Genomic DNA, 18,085 nt, shown 5'->3' with positions numbered 1-18,085 from the left:
CTGGCTGTGCTAGGAATAATTGGCTTCCTTGATTCTTGGGTGGATGTTATACCAAATTTTAGTTGTCATGGTAACAAAAACAAGATAGTGCACTGAATAAAGCAAGGGGCATGAGAGCTGGACCACCCCTGGTTCCACTGTTCACCTATAGGTCTACGTTCTTATCTGAGTTACATCATTAGTAATATTATAATGATTTCACAAATATCTGGACAAATTATACTTCAAAAACTATGAGAAACAACAATAGCAATTGCTAACACTGGAAAATATTTTATAAAAGTAGTTTTGTTGTGTGTGTGCTTAAGCAGAGATAGCATAACTAATTCAAATACTAAACGGCGTGTAGGTCACATTTTTTCCAATGAAGTATTAGCTTTATATCTCCATACTGGAATATTGATTACCTGGGAACCCCTACAATTACTAGGAGTTACAGTTATAATAGAAATTCAGGTTCCCTCGTCCAGTGTTGTTCTTGCTATATTTCTACTTTTATCTGATTAAATGTTTTTTAGGTCCTAAAGGTAGATTGATGAATGGTAATCAAAGAAACTATTTCTACATGGTTATATTAAAAACATGTAAAGTCTCTTTTTCCTCATAGAGTTGCCAACACTTGAGAGAATTATTTTTGTGTCTTTACTAATCTTCATAGACAAAATAATTTCTCATAGTTGCAGCCTACTTTATCCTCTTCCATTTTTGCTATATTTAAGACATTCTTGAACTTTTTTTGATCCTCTTGCCTCTATCTTCTGGGTACTAGAGTTACAAGTTTGTACCACCATGCTTCGTGTCACTTTACCATGACAATGACAAAAATTACATAAGTCTTGCTTTAGATAGTAAATAAAGTATGACGATTATATCTTTGGAAATTAATCAGTTTTAATTAAAGGAATGAGTCAAATCAAATATAATTTAGGTATATTATGATGGTTAATTTTGAAATTAAAAATATTTTCCTTTGTTGATAAAAATGTTGATATGAAAAGGATACATAATATTTATAACTGAAAGAGACAAATAGAGTACTTGTCTCATGATCAGATTGGGACAAAGTATATAAAACAGAAAAACTTGACTACATGATTAAAATTGACTTATTTTTGTGCTTGGGTTTTCCCTTCTACTAATGTCAGGAGACAAGCACTCTGACCTTGATATTTCGTTTCTTCTGGCTAGTAAAAAACTTTGAGTCATGAAGTTCTTAAAAAATCATAAAAATATTAACTACTAAGGAATATATGATTTAATCATTTTTCATGAATAGAACTACTTTAAATTTTATATGCAACTTAAACTCAGTCACATTGGTATTCAAAACTATAAAACATCAAAACACTGTATACATTTTTGATGGCTCCTTGAAGAAACTTCCTCTACCAAAAAATGTAATTATAAAGAAGATGCTTTCAAGAATATAAATATGTATACGTAGCATAGAACTTTGGTAGACTTTGAAACTGTTGAGATTGAGTGCTGGTTTATATGCTTATTGAATACCTATCTCTTCTGTGTGAATTTTTTGAATGTTGCCTTACTTTGTAATTAGAAGTATTTAAAATGTGAATCACAAATTCTTCAATTGTAAAAACTCATCATTTATATTCATGTGTATGTTTCTGCATGTGTGTTTACCACATGGAGGCAGATACTCAATAAGGCAGGGGAGCACCAGAGTTAGTTTCCTTAGTCCAGAGCCACCTGGTGTGGGTGCTGGGAACATAACTCAAGTTCTGCAAAAAAGAGAAAAGCAAGAATGATCTTAACCACTGAAACACTCCTCTAGGACAAATTCTTCATATTCCTATATTAATTTTTCCTTTCGATGCATATAATACAAATATCTTCTAAATAGTATCTTTGTTTTGCTTCTTTTTATCAACTGCTAACGTGGAAAAAAATACTCATACAAATGTATGAATACTCTCATACTTAGTGGCAAAATACTTATGCTTTTTCCTTTAAGGTGTATGTCTTAGTCACTGATCTACTGTTATGATCATGACCAAGGCAATGCTTACAAAAGAAAGCATTTAGTTGAGAGTTTGTTTAGAGTTTCAGAGGTTAACTCATTATCATCACCGCAGGGGGGATAGAGACACGCAGGCAGGCATGGTGCTGGAGAAATAGCTGAGAGCTTCTTCCTGATCTGGAGGCTAAGGAAAAGAGTGAGAACTGGGCCTAACATGGTCTTTAGAAATCTCAAAACCCACAATTCCTTCAACAAGGCCACATCTCCTAGTTTTTATAATCTGTTCAAAGAGTTCCACTCCTTAGTAAGCAGGCATTCTGACATATGGGGGTATTTATATATAAGCCACCATAGAATGAGAAAAAGCATATTGGTATTTGCCTCAGCATTAGAGTTATGAGGATTGCAGATTCAAGGTAAGTGTGCACTATAGATAGATAGATAGATAGATAGATAGATAGATAGATAGATAGATAGATAGATAGTCAGATACTATTTTTAACATATTTTTAAATTGAGTAGTCAGACAAGAATGTGATCTCAGTATTAAAATCTTGTTTGAAGTCCTAGTTGATACAATAAAAAAGAAAAAGAAAATTGTTATGGACTTAAACAAAAAAGGTAATACTAACCTTATTCACAGATATGATTGCCTATGTAAAAAGCATTCTGAAATTTACAAATACAGAATAAGTGACTATAACAATATTTTATGTGACAAGATTACTTTACTACAAATATCAAATATTAGTCTATGTTTTAGCAGTAAACAATTGAAAATTGAAAGTAAAACAAAGATAGGATTTACAATAGCTTTGTGAAAGAGTCAAAGGTTTATGCAGAAAATAGCTAAATCTCAATAAAAGAAATAAAAACTGGTCTCTATAACTAGATAGACTCTTCCTTTTTATTTGTTAAAAGTTTCAATGCAGATACCAGCTTTTTCAATAAATCTATAATTATAACAAAATTCAGATAAAAATCTCAAGAGACTGTTTTGTTGACATAGAATTCTAGTTCTCAGGGTTATATGGAAAAATCAGGAAAGTTGAAGCAACCGAAGAATATTAAAAAACAATGAATTAGAAAAGCATATATGCCCATACTTTAAGTAGCATTATAGAAGCCAGGCGTAGTGGCACATGCCTTTAATCCCAGCAGTTGAGAGACAGAGAAAGACAGACCTTACCAAGTTTGAGGTCAGTCTGATCTACATAGTGAGTTTCCTGTCAGTCAAAACTATATAGTGAGACCCTGTCTATCAGAGAGAGAGAGACAGAGACAGAAAGATAGAGACAGAACTAGAACTATAAAACTATGATAACCAAGAGAGTGACATGCAATAAAATGACTCCTAATGCCACATTGCTATACCAATAGGTCAGTTCCTAGTTCAACTTGCATCAGAGAAGCTGATTCTTGTAGTAGATGGGAATTAACACAGAGACACACATATGGACAATGTGCGAGAAGTAAGCGACTTGGAGCCCCTAATCCTAAATGGGTTGTCTTCATCGAAGCCCTCCCTTTAGAAGAGATAGTGGAAAGACTGGAAAAGCCATAGGTGATGGGTGACTCTAAGGAAACAGTTCCAGACACGCGGGACTGATGGACCTATGAAATTACAGAGGCTGTGGGCCAGCATGCACAAGACATGCCCAGGTTCAAGTCAAACAGGGTTCTATCACTGAGGGGGAGTGAACAGGGTCCCACCCCTAACCAAGAAGTTATGTCCATTGACAACTGCTGGCGAAGGGAAGAATTAGTTTTCTCCAATGGAATCTCAATGGGTAAATAAACCACACTTCAGGGTAGGCCCCACTCCCAAATAATAATTGGCCAACGCACACACAAAAACTAAGTGGTATTTTTTTTTTTTTATTTTCTCCATAGCTTTTTTTTTTGGTTCCTGTCCTGGAACTATCTCTTCTAGACCAGGCTGGCCTTGAACTCACAGAGATCCGCCTGCCTCTGCCTCCCAAGTGCTGGGATTAAAGGCGTGCGCCACCACCACCCTGCTAAACTAAGTGGTATTTTGTGAAGTTTTTTTTCTTTTACTTTGTTTGGGCATTTTTGTGTTATTGATCTTTATCCTGTTTGTTTTGGTTTTCAATTATGTGCATTTGTGGATTCTTTGTATGCTTCTGTGTTCTTAAAGAGATAATCTAAGTCATAAAGTTGGGTAGAGTAGTGAGTAGGATCTAGAAGTTGGGAGAGGGGAAAATATGATCAAAATACACTGTATGGAAATCTGTTTTAGTTTTTAAAATGTTTGACCAGAGAGATGGTTCAGCATTGAGGGCAAGTCTCAAAATTAAAAACATAAAAAATATGACACAATGAAAATATAGTTACACGAGTAAATGAAATAGAACAGGAAGCAAAAAAAATAAATATGTGCAGTTGTAGGTAGCTTTTTGTGATAAAATAAAAAAATAAATTGGTAGTAAAAATTGTATTTTCAATGAACACTGCTAGACCTGTTATTGAACACCCGTATGCCTAAAAGTAAATATTGACATGCTCCTTTATGTCAAAATTCATGGAAAATGGGTTAAAGATTGAACTATAAAATGAAAGCTATAAAACCAACTGACAGCCTTTGTGCCCTTCAGCTAGAAAAACTTTTTAGAAATAACACCCAAAAAAGTTATATCAAGTTAATAAGTTGAGCTTCCTCAAAATTAAGAATGTTTTCTCAGTAGAAAATGTTCTTAAGAGAATGAAAGCTATATATTTCGAGAAAAAAATGTGATTGCCTGTGAAATCAGGTAAGTATATCAATGATATAAAAACTTCCAAACCCATAAAGAAACTAAGGAGCTTATTATGAAGTACAAACTAATGTGACTGGAAATTTCATTAAATAAGATATTCAGATGGCAAGCAAACACAAGCATTAGTCATCAGAGAAAAATTTTTTAAACTAAAATGTAGTTTACTCAATATAGATTCTAATTAAAAGACAGAATCATGTGCTTGCAAAGTTGCAGAATAACTAGTATTTTTGCATATCGCTTTGGAGGAATGCGACTCTTACATCTATTTCAGTGTTCTGACATTTTGTAAAGTGAAACACACACCCTGTGTTTACACAGTCTGTTTTTTGGGAATCCATACCATAGAAACAAAATATATATGCGAATAGCATAAATAAAATTGCAGAGCAATATTCCTCATAGTTACTCTAATATTGAAGCCATCCAAATATTATTTAATGAACAGATGGATGAGGTAACTATGGTTCCCTAAATTATGAAATCCACCTCTACAAGAAAAAAAGAATGGCAGAGGCAAAATACCTCGCCCAAGGATGAGTTAGTCCTCTTACTGGTTAACCAATACAAAGTGATCATCACTGAAATCATATGTACAGAAAACTCCCAAATAGATGTAATATGCTGTATTGATTTATTTGGGTTAATGATAAAGGAAAAAAGGCCAATAATGTGAGAGGGGGCTAAGAGGGTTTGAGGAGAGGGTACATGGGAGGTCAGGAGAAGAAAAAGAGAAGCGGGGAAAATGATATAACTAATTTAATTAAAATTGTTAAAAAGGAATGGATCATTGATATGTTCAACACAGATCACCTTGGAGTCCTTAGGCCAAGTGAAATGGGCATTCTCAAAGTTTGTTTATCACGTGATTCCACTTGAGTTGTTGAGATGTCCTGGAGGGGAAAAGAGAAGTGGCACGTGAATCAGTGCTTTCCACTAAATGGAAATGATTAAGTGTTAGATGCAGAGACAAACTACATATAGTGCCCGGGGACAGACGTAACTGATTGTCCAGGTCCTTTGCACAACAGCAGTCACATGACCACATCCGTGTAGCAACATTCACAGACCCATATATCTAAAGTAGTGAGTATTCAGCTAGGAAGAGTTTAGAGTACCCTTTTCATGAATCGGATTTGCATGCTTGTAGCTCTGAGACAGAAGCAGCATCAGGATTGTTGCATTAAGTTGTGTTTTTATTACTTTTCTATCAAGAAAAAGGCAACACAGGATAAGTTATTTTTATTAAGAGAAAGGAAAGACAATTGCAGTGGCAATACTTCAGACTAAGAAGCAAGCATCCAGTTATGGAAGGGAGAGTCTATTGATGTATAAGAATCTCTGTAATGTGAGCTTCAGATAAGAAATTTCCTCTGTTTTGACACAGAGATAATAGCATAAAACATGCACATAACTAGCTATTAATAAATAAATATATATTTTGTTTATGAATAAAATAAATAAATATCACACCATCAGAAAATGTTGGTACCAAAATGATAATGATACAAAACATGCAGAGTTTGCTTAGATATTCTGTCCCCACACAACCAGGAAAATACCCCAAAAGAATCAAATATTCCATTTTTCATTGTTCTATTTGCACTATACTCTCTTCTTTAGGTCAGTATCATATTCATGACCTGATTTTCATCTTCTTCAAAAACAATTGTCCATGCCCTTCCCCCCTCATTTAGATCTTCACTTAGTCAGTAGTGATGATTTACATTTGGACTGCAAAGGAGAAAGGAATCTCTTGAGTAAAATACTTTGGAAGGCAGATATGATTATTTTTGCTGAAAATTTTAAAATCCATGAATATCCAGTGAGAAGTTAATCAAATATGTAGTCATATTTTTTTGTTTGTTTCTTTGTTTAGTTTGAAAAATTTTTTTTTCCTGATGTTGTTTTGTTTCTTCATTTTGTACCTGGCTGATATTGTCTTACCACTGATGCTCTGTGAAAGCCCTTGTGATTTCACTCTAAGCTGATAGTGATCTTAATTTTTGCTGAAATTGAGTGTTTGTTCAAGAATTAACAAAAAGTTGAAGGAGACATTGTTGGTTCAAAATCTCAGCAGATGGAATCATAAATTTCCTAGGTACATTATATTCTCTGAAATTACATTATGAACCAATTAGATGGTAGATATAGACTCTTGCACCATGAAAGAATGAGTTTTTGCCAATCACATTTTGCTCAGGACCTCAGTTTATATACTACAATATATAATCAGAATCAGCCCACTACACTGATTCTGTGGTTTTAATAAAAAGAAGTTGGGGAGGAAGGATGGTTTTTCTCTTAATGAGAAAATGTTAGATTACACAGATGCTCTTGGAAATTTCATTAATGAAATTAATGTGAATAATAGATTTCATTTCCTTCAAGAACAGCTTTCCCCTCAATTTTCCTTTCTTCTTTATATAGGGCCATAATAAAAAGGGTTTACAATCATTAAATTGATTTAATCAGCAGATTTAAATGGTGCTTGATATTGAACTCAGTGATTATAACTTTGTTATATTTATGTGTTTGGTACATTTGCACGTGATGTGCTTATTAAACTGAAAAAATAATTTGCATCAGAGTTTTCTGGGTCTTTGCAAGCTGAATAATTAGGCTTAAGGTTTTTCTTATTTATGGCAAAAGGTAAGCTATACAACTTTAGATTCAAAAAGATAAGATAAATAAAGAAATATTTTCTCAAATTTTGCCAAATACAAATAGACTGGATATTGAAACTGTAGTTCTAACTTGATAATTGTTTTGATGCATATAATTTTCCTATGTTAAAGTTAAAATCTTCCTCTTTAATTTGACAAAAGGGGGAAATACTGTAGAATAATCCTTCTGTACACTGTGAAGATGTGTTGTTCTCACTGTTAATAAAAATCTGATTGGCTGATGGCTAGACAGGAATTTTGGTGCAGAGAGAATGCTGGGAAGAACGGAGGAATAAAAGGATGTGTTATGAGATGCAAAGCTATCAGAAAGGGAAGTACGTATATGAGATAAATGAGACTCAGGGCAACACATAGATTAATAGAAATGGGTTAATTTAAGTTATCAAAGCTAGTTAGAATTAAACCTAAGCTATTGGCCAAGCATTTATAATTAATAATAAGTTTCTGTGTGGTTACTTGGGAATTGGCTGGTAGGACAGAGCTGATGGGTGACCTAGACAAAAAAAAAAGTTCACCTACATAGAGATAGAACTTCTATGATGGGGTTTGTGTTCCTAAGAGGAAAAGAAGACACTTGAGCCTTCATTCTCCTCAGTTGAGATAAAAGCAGAACATTATTTCCAAACCAGGAAGGCAGGCTTCTCAGAAACTGAACTGGAAAGTTCATTCATCTCAAACTTCCCAGCCTCTACAGCTAAAAGGAGTGGGTTTTATGAATTTATCAAAGGTATTTCTGTTAGAACAGCTAATGTAGCCTACAGTATGTTCTCCTACTTTGGAGGTCCCTCTAAGTGTAGGAGTTGCTTGAGTTGGTTAAACTTTCACTACCTGATAGTGTTTTCCCATGCATTAGTAAAATAACTTCTGGTACCTTCTGTTTGTCTATCGTTTACTATTTTATTTGGGTAATTATTTTAGGAGATGTCTAGTCTGAACGTAAGAATGGGAACTGGGGCCGCTATATTTGGATTTCACTGAAGTTGATGTGTAGTAAAGCAGACTATGACGTGAGAGTCCTTCCTGTCACCCTGTGCCACAGTCACTCAGTTGTGGCACTCACATCTCTGGACAGTTTGAATCAGATATAAACTTCTTGTATTTTTTCTCATTCCTTTCTTTCTTTCCTTCCTTCCTTCCTTCCTTCCTTCCTTCCTTCCTTCCTTCCTTCCTTCCTTCCTTCCTTCCTCCTTCTCTTCTTCCTTCCTCATTCCCCCTTTCTCCTCCCTTTCTTCTTTTCTTTCTTCTTTCCTTCTTCCCTCCCTCCTTCTTCCTTTCTTCCTTACCCCCTCTTCCTCCTTCCCTTCTTCTTCCTTCCTTTCTGTCTTTCCTTTCCCTCCTTCCTTTATTCATTTTTTTTTCTTCTTCATTTGTTGGTTTTGCAGCAGTAGGAGTTGACACCAAGACCCCTTATGTGCTTAACTAGACAAAAACACTACCCCAAAGATGCATCTTGAGCCAGGCTGAATCATTTTTCATTGGGATGTTTTATAACTTGAAGCTAAAAGCTTCTCCGATGTCACTAAATAGGTAAAATTTTTTACTATAGCTTCTCCATAACCCACTTCCAACAATTCACAAGAGAATCTGATGTGAGATGCACAGGACAAGCAATGTGATACAGTGGAAAACCATTCAGTGTCACAAAAGCAGGAAAGCCTGTCATTTATAACAACACAAGTTAAACTGAATAGCATGATACATGGAGTATCATACATAGAAAGATAAACGACTATTATCTTGGAAACAACTGAGATGTAAAGACTTCAAGATCATAGGAGCAGAAAATGGGTAATAGCTAGAGACTACAGTGATGTTAAACAGAGGGAATTCATCAGTGTATAAAGTTTACTTTTATAGGCTGATAGGAGTTTTTAATTGCAAACTTACAATTTGATAGAACAGAGCTTAAATGTCAAGACACACAAATGAAAATGATAACTCTCTGGAGTAATGTTTGTATTTATTTGTGTGATTTTTTTGTTCAATACATGTACTCTAAACACCAAGTTAAAGATTTAAATATATAAAATTTAAATTTGTAATATTACTTCAATATAGAATACAAGGTATTTGTCCTCATATTTATTTATTTATTTTGAAGCTCCTATGTGTTAAAGAGTTGTTTGGATAGAAGAAATCCAGTGAAATACAGAAATACATTTTCCAGCCCTTAGGATGCTTGCAATCCCAGTTCAGAGGTATTAAACTAATATTTATAAACTATCTGATTTTAGTAAGTATTTTGACAGCAGAACAGAAGGAACAAATGGATGTGTGTAAATACCCATGATGGATTTTATAGAAATAATATTTAACCTAAGACCCAAGGGAGAGGAAAACATTGTTTCCATCAATATGCATTATGCTGTTCCAATAGAGAAAAAAAATTCGTGTTCATTTTTTTTAATTTTTTTCTTTATTCATTAAAAAGAAGAGAGAAGATTTGGTGTTGGATGGGTAAAAATGAGGGAGGATGATCTGGGAAGACATGAGAGAGGAGAAACCCAATCAGAATATATCATATGGAGAAAATAACTATTTTCAGAAATAAAAAGAAAGAAAAGACTATATAGGGTTGCGAGGGGCATTGTTGTTCCTTGAAGCATATATCCTTTATTCAAACATATTCAAACCCATTGTTCCAATGCTACTCCTCAGTCACTAGGTTAGTGGGTCTGACCCACTCCTACCTCCTTGTTCTACATTTCAAGCTTTTTATGGAAACATTGGCTCACATGTTTCTCCACAAGGCTGCAGAGGGCTGTGATTGCACACCTGAAAGAGTAGACTGGTCGCTTTGTAAACTTGCAATGCAGAAAACTTGTGGGGATGACATTAGTTTCTTCCTGCCTTGAAAATAGATCTGCTTTCTAAGAGTTTATAAATCCCACAGGGATATAAATTACACCGTAGCGAGAAGCAGAGAGCTAAGAAATGCAGGTGCGTGGACTGCAGGAGGAAGCTCCAAGGGGACTAGTGAGAGGGTTGTATTTACTTTGCAGATCTTTATATTTTTTATTGTACTTTAAGCATAATTTTATGCTAAAATCTCTCATTCTGTGTTTTGAAGTACTGGCATGTACGAAAAAAACGTAAAGTAATATAGCATTAATTTTTTAACAAATCCATTGGAATAAGATAGTAGCTCATCCGTGAAGGATGACTGTGGTTTATTTTCCACTTATGAAGAGACCTTGATAATATATTAATGAGCAGCATAATGCTTACCCTTCAAGGGTGACATGCTCCATATATATGCAAAACCACATCACCCCATTCTGAACTTTGGATGATGTCCAAACCTCCTCCCTCTACCCTGGCTCTATGCCTCCCATATCTGTGTGATAGGTACTTGCTTGGGTACAGCTTGGGCATAAATAATGATGTCTGGAGGTTAAAGAATCTAACCATGTTCTACAGATTGGTCAATTAATCAATCTATATTGATTACCAGAATGTTCTATTAATTCCATCATGATGTCTAGAGAAGAATCCATAGCAATTAAACAAAAAGACATTTGATAGTTTTTATAGTAATTGAATTTGTGAATTTATTAGCTTTCAGTTGTTTACTTCCAATATAAGTAATTAATATTTCATGTTACTCTATTAAATGAGAAAATGCACATGGGATCATTTTAATTAAAAGTAGATATTGGTTTGAAATGAAACTTCTAAAGCCCTGAGTTTGTAATTGGGTAATACCTCTATTATCAAAGATGATACATTTTGATTACATTTATATGTCTCTAAATTTCTGCTCCTTAGAAGCAGAAGGTATAGGATCTGTGCATTGATGTCATTAATAGAGAAAAATACCTTTACATAAAGCAATATTAAATTCAGTGCCAGCTGAGATCATGTGAACAGCTGAAGAAGAGATGAAGATGAAGTAGGTATGGTCATCTCAAAACAGATGAGATTTACTAATATTATGGCAGAGGAGGTAAGAAACTAGTGTCAGAAAGTGTCTAGTATTGAGGTTAAATTGGATGGTATGTGGACATAAGGTATAAGTATGGATGGAGAAGAAATGTTTTTCTCGAGCTTGGCAGATTAGGGTTAGTTCCACTTGATTTCCATATGAGGCCAAATGTCAAAATGATTGTAGAATGATTTTTTAAAGAAAAAAACTGCTTTTGATAGTTTTACATTTCATTAAAATGGTCTTATTCACAATGAAATGATAAACATTATAAGAACATGTTAAATACACTTTGTCTTATTAAATTATCTATCACCGCTGTGTGAAGGCAAAGAGAACAAAACAGGGCTTTTGAACTGAGACCTCCAAGAGAATTCGGGCATTTGTGTTCATCTTTAAAGATCCATGCATATTTTAGACATTTTTCAAGTTCATCATGAATTGACATGGAAAGTCCCATTTACTAGTGGAATGGCCTAGACCAGACATTTAGCCTTTCTGGACCCAACTTTATGACTAGCTAAACTACAAAAATTAACTAAATCACTTTTGAAATAACTTATCTCTTACTGGAATAGCCTAGGAAGAGGATTGGCAGCAGCATTTTCCTGTAAGAACTTAAGTTATAAGCCACAGTTTACAAAATTAAGTGGATAAATTTAGTAATAGTAAAACCATACTAATGAAATCAGCAGATACAAGATTTTATTTCTTCAATAATTGATAAATACAAAAGTGTTCATGAATTGTTTTACCTAATTTTTATAGACGGGGTCTCATTGTGCATCTTAGACTGTCCTGAAAGTCACTAACTAGACCAAGGTGGCCATGATCTCACAGGAATTCTCCTGCCTCTGACTTCTGAGTGCTAGGATTAAAGACACACATCACTACACCTATCCATTTTCATTTTAAAAATTTATACTAAGTCTGAGAAATAACATATTTTGAACTCATAGCAAACCTCAATTCTGATTCTTATGATATTTAATAATGATATGAAAGGAGATATTTTATTTGGACACTTGTTTGTATTATTGATCTAGAAACAGGTCTTTCTCAATAGATACAGTTCAGAGGGAAGACAATCTGTGAACACAGAAAAGAGATAAATTTGTGAACACACGAGTTAGGCAGAGTTGTCTTATGCTCAGTATTTGACAACACATAGAGGAGAATAGAGATTATTCTCGTAGTCATTTTTCTTCTTCTTTGGTAGTGCTGATCAGGGAACTCAAGGCCTTCAGTTAGCTAAGATCACTGAACCACTGAGCTATGTCTCCAGCTCAACTTCCCTCCGATGTTTTCTGATTTCTTTTCTACTGTCAGTTGTAGCTTGAAAGCTATCTGATAATTCCATTGGATTTGTATGGGTCCTCACCCACAGAAAGATGACTACAACTCCCAAGGTTGCTTGCTCTTAGTGTAGGAGGATACAGTGCAGTTCTTGTTCCTTTTTACCTTTCTTCACAGTATCCCCTGACTGGCTTTCAGTCTTCAACATATTCTTAGCAACATAAATGAATGATTGCTGTGTGTACTAATGCTCAGAACAATTTAAATATATATTTAACAAGCTAACATGGTGGTAGAAAGTTAAAATATTTGACTATGAAAGCAATCCTTTCTTAGTCTAATGGTAGCGTTGTCAGGTTAAACGTAAATTTCAGCTAGTCAACTAATACTATTTAGAATAATTAAAAAAATAACATAGAATGCACTGAAAACTACCAAATACATCATTTATCTAAAATAGAAATTCGACTCTCATTTTATATTGTTTTCTGAGTTTGACTACTTTTCTTGATTGATGTCATTTGGTTCTGATATAATTTCTTCCGATAATGAGAACTTTATCTTCACATTTTCGGTCTTAAACTCAAATTTTCACAAAAGCTCATTCTATGCTTTAAATTTCATTGTCTCCTAAGTTGATCCTTCCACCCACTCTTTTATGGGCTCAGAAATTTACCATGGAGCATTTTCAAGATTGCTAGCTTCCAGAACAAGAGCTTTCAAAGACAGCCTTTACAGACTTCTCAGTGTCAACATCCAGTCGCCGTTGATTGTGCATCCTTCTATCATGAGCTCATTATACTGTTTTTAGGTTATTCCTTCTGCTTCTGTTTATCCTGTTATAGAATCTTCATGTTACTTGTTTCAACTCCTGAAATTCTTTCCAACTCTCCATGAGGGACTCCAGTCTTTGGCCAACAGTATTACAACAGCTGGTTTTCATAAATCCTTATCCCCATGATTAACAGTATTGCTTCTGAACTGGCTTTCTAAGGTTCTTTCAAGGTTTGACATTTTTGAAGTGTACTGGACCTGTTTCCACTATGTCTTCAATGTGGAGATTTTACCACCCAAGCAAGATATATCCTCATTCTACTACAGTTTTCCAATATTTCTGAAAAGCACTAGTGGTATGCAAATCTTGGTTTGGATCTCTCCATGTTAACCATCTCAATTTCATTTTGTTTACTGATAAAGATATTCTAAAGTTTTCACATTACCCTTGATGTGATTTTTTTCACTGCAATTTTTTTTTTCATGAACTGCTTGGCACTTTTTCCATTGGTTTTTATTTTCCTCCTAGTTTATAGCTAATAACCCAAAAGGGAAGTATTTGTTAGGGCAAGCTGAGAATTTTCTTCCTTTTTTTCCCCCAAGTTTCAGTGGAAAGCTCCTTAGTTTATCATGTCGGCAACTCTCCTAGAAAATAATATTCTCCTAAGGGCTAATGGAATAATTGATATTGTTTGCCACAAGTACTTAGTTGAAGTGTGTAAGTCAAGATCAGAAGGAAAGAAAGAAAGAAAGAAAGAAAGAAAGAGAGAAAGAAAGAGAGAAAGAAAGAAAGAAAGAAAGAAAGAAAGAAAGAAAGAAAGAAAGAAAGAAATTGTAGCCAGGAGTTCATGTCTTGTTACTTTTCTCTAGAAAAATAGATAAGTTTGCCTCCAGCCTCAACTTTATTTTTAGTCTAATAATTTGGAGAAATGGCAGCCGTATCTGCCCATCTTGAGTGAGTGATTTTATCCCGTACTATTTACATATGAAGCAAGTCTATGTTTGTGCTGTCTAGTTTTATGTCAACTTGACACAAGCTAGACTGCCATGCCACTCCCATTCTTATTCAAACTACCACCCCCTAATTAGGACATAATGTGATTATATAAGCCTTACATATACTATAGGGCTGTCATACACAAATTCAGGCTTAGTGGTTACTTAGGGCATGCCACTATGTAAATTACCTAACTCCAATTCCCAGTCATGTCTAGTTAAGTCTAATTTTTGGTAAGATTCTAGAATTTCTATTGGAGTATAACTTAAATCCAAAATATGAGACTTCAGGTATAAATTTGGATGTGAACATGGCAGTGGCCATGAAGGCTAGATTACAAATGGAGAAAATGTACAGACCAAAGTCCACAGAGGAAAGACATAAAACTTAAGCTGGGAAAGCTGCTGGACAAAATGAGTTAGACTAGGCAACTAGATCTGAATGTGAAAGAAAAGGTCATCCCATCATCAGAAGACTCTAGGTCTAACAGAAATGAATATTGGCTCATTTTTCTTGGCAATACTTAAGTATTCAGAGAAGAACATGCTGTGAAAATACTGTAACTAACCTTTTGTCATGTGACTTGACATTTCCTTGGCGATCTATAAAGAGGAATGTCATTTCCTGCTATCAAGGCTTAGAATAGTTACAGAAGAGGTAGAGGCTATCAACAAACAAAACATAAAATAATGTGCCAATTCCCATCAAATAAACAGATAATTCCACTGCCATCAAAACTTTTATGCAAAGCAAAGATAGATAATACAAGATGGATAGGAAATGGAATTCCTAAAACACAAAGAAAATCAAAAGTACAGTATTTAAAATGTTCTCTGGATTTGTTCCAGTGAGGTATAGTAAGATAATGGTCAGAGAGACCCTTGTCTTTGCATGAAGAGTTGATTGTTCACAGTTCGAGAGGAGGGATCATACTGTACTCCACCAAGTCACATATGGGAACAACAGAACAGTCAGGAAGAACAAAAGTAAGGAGAAATCAAGGATGTGATTTTTTTTTGTCACTATAATGGTGGCTGGTGTTTAAGACAGTGAGTAGGAATTAAACATAAATGCTCTCATTTCTGATTGAGAAACAACATATTCTGTTCACATGGCCCTGTGGTACTGGATTCCAAATTATCCACTATAGAATCTCAAGTGCTTATTCTGGGCAATAGAGGTACAAAATAAGAGTCCAATATGTTCTCCTCTGGTGCCCTTGGAGAGAAACCAGGAATGCATTGATAATATGGCCTTAGAGAAACCAGCTTCAGGCTTCTGGAAAAAGGAGAACATTTTGGTTTCACTTGAAAATATGGCTTAATAGAACCTGGATGAAGATTCTCATCCAACAAAGACATTTTGTTAGCTATGGACTCCTAATGGATCAGCTCCCACATATGGAAGTCTAAATACATGTATTTAGTAACTTAATAATATGAAATTCAAGGCATTTCTCCTTGAAGGCAAGTACCAAGAAATATGAAAATACACACACACACAGACACACACACACACACAAACACACCACCACTACCAACAATTAAAGGAAAAGAGGGCTTGAATGTGAATATGACTAGAGGTGGTGGTACATAGGAGAGGTGGGGAGAAGAAAAGGAAGGGGGAAATGATACGATCACAGAGAGAGAGGTCATTAAAGCTCATTAAAATAAACCACTTCATCTTCATTCAAAGCTCTCAAACCAGGGCAAATTATATGTATATATAAATATATTTAATATAATTTAGTGAACTTGCAAGAATATTCCAAAGGAAGAAGATGCATTATTTTCTCCAACATAAGCGGAGGCAATTTTGCAGATGAAAGCATTATCTAAGGACTCATAATACTCCAAATCTTACCAGGAAATGACAAGAAGGAAAACATCCTGAGATTGGAAGAATATATACCAAAATCATGTCAATTATCTATAATTTAATGTAAAAATAGAAACATAATCAGTTTTTGTTTGTTTTTTAATGGACAGGGTAGAACTTTTTAAAATGTCAAAATGGTCCCTGAGTCTTGGGTGGAGGGAGAGTGATGATGATGTTCTATGTATGGGTGAGCACTACATAGTCTTTCACTCTCTGTACCTTGAGCAGTTGTGTGTTACCATGTCAACCCTCATCTGCTGCCCATCTATTTCATCTCAGAATCCCAGTGGGAGTTAGGAACATTTTCTAAAGCTTTGTACCCTCTCTATTCATTTAATCCAAGTTGGTAGTGTTTTTGTTGGTACAAAATGTTTAAGACATTATTGAAAATGTGTAAGACCTTAATGGTCTTCAAGGTTTGTCCTAAATAGCCACTACATTCAATGAATAGTTCTGTCTTAGTTAAGGTTTCTATTGTTGGACAGAGATATCATGCCCTAGGAAACTCTTATAAAGGAAAACATCTAATTGGGGCTGGCTTACAGTTCAGAGGTTTAGTCCATTATCATCTTGGTGGAAACATGGTAGTGTTTAGTGTGCAAAAGAAGCTAAGAGTTCTACTTCTTGATATAGAGGTAGCAGCAGCAACAATGTGTCATGCTAAGATTAGCTTAAGTATAGGAGACCACCAGAGGTTTATTGCAGGTGAGACAAAGCAAAAATAAATAAATAAATAAATAAATAAATAAAAAATAAAAATAAAAAAAGGAAATGGAAAAAGGGTTCGTTCTGAAATATGTAAAAGTTTCCAGCCTGCTTCAATCCCCACTATACTCAGATTTTGTCTCATTCAGAGTTTGTCCTGCCTCCTCCACCCAACTTTATACTAGAGGAAGAACTGAAGAAACTTCATATTTGCTCATTGTTTCTTGAATCAGTCTGCAAATTGAGTTGATAAAAGTCTTTATTTATGATTAGGTCAATAAAAAAGCAATGTTACATAATCCCATGAAGTTGTTTACTTGTTAAAAATATGAACAACGAAAGCAATGTACGTTTTGTCTTACATAGTATATAAATTTGATATTAAAATATCCTATACATATAGAGATAGAAAAATTTGATTACTATTTAAAGATTTTTCTAAGGTTCAAAAATCACCGTCTGGTCTTTCTGCGCTGCATGAAAAATTCCTTGGTGGGAAGGAGAAATTGTTTGCCGTTACCACCCATCCTTGCCATCCTGTCCTTAGCACTGTGCTTAGCACACAAAGGGTTTTTTTGAGGCTCATCACAATTGTTCAGGGATATTGAGAGTTGTTCGTGTTTCCGAATCAGATAGGTATCCAGTCCCACAGGTAACTTTTCAAGTTGTTGATTCCAAGTTCAGAAAAGTTTCTAACTTGGGTTGAATAAGCGACATACAGACTGAGCAGGATGAATTTAGGAATGTCTATATAAATACATATACATACATCTATATAACAACATCAATGAAAATAGAGGGCATGAATCTTAAAGAGAACAAGAAGGGGTATTTGAGAGAATTTAGAAGAACAAAATGAAAAGTGAAGTGGTGTGATCATATTATAATCTCAAGAAGTAACTTAAGGATGATTTTTCTTCTCTGTTGCCTGCACAGTGACAATGTGCAGGCATCTCATAGTTACAGGCACGTAGGATGCTGAGCGACTGCATCTCTGGCTTATAGCATCAACGTTATATCAGCAATAGTTTTGGGATACCTAAATTTGGAGAGGGAAAGGAATAC

This window comes from Alexandromys fortis, unplaced genomic scaffold, assembly GCF_014885135.2.
Source record: "Alexandromys fortis isolate MF-2015 unplaced genomic scaffold, M_Fortis_MF-2015_v1.1 scaffold_71, whole genome shotgun sequence".
NCBI lineage: Eukaryota > Metazoa > Chordata > Mammalia > Rodentia > Cricetidae > Alexandromys > Alexandromys fortis.
Note: the sequence above shows the minus strand (reverse complement) of the source record.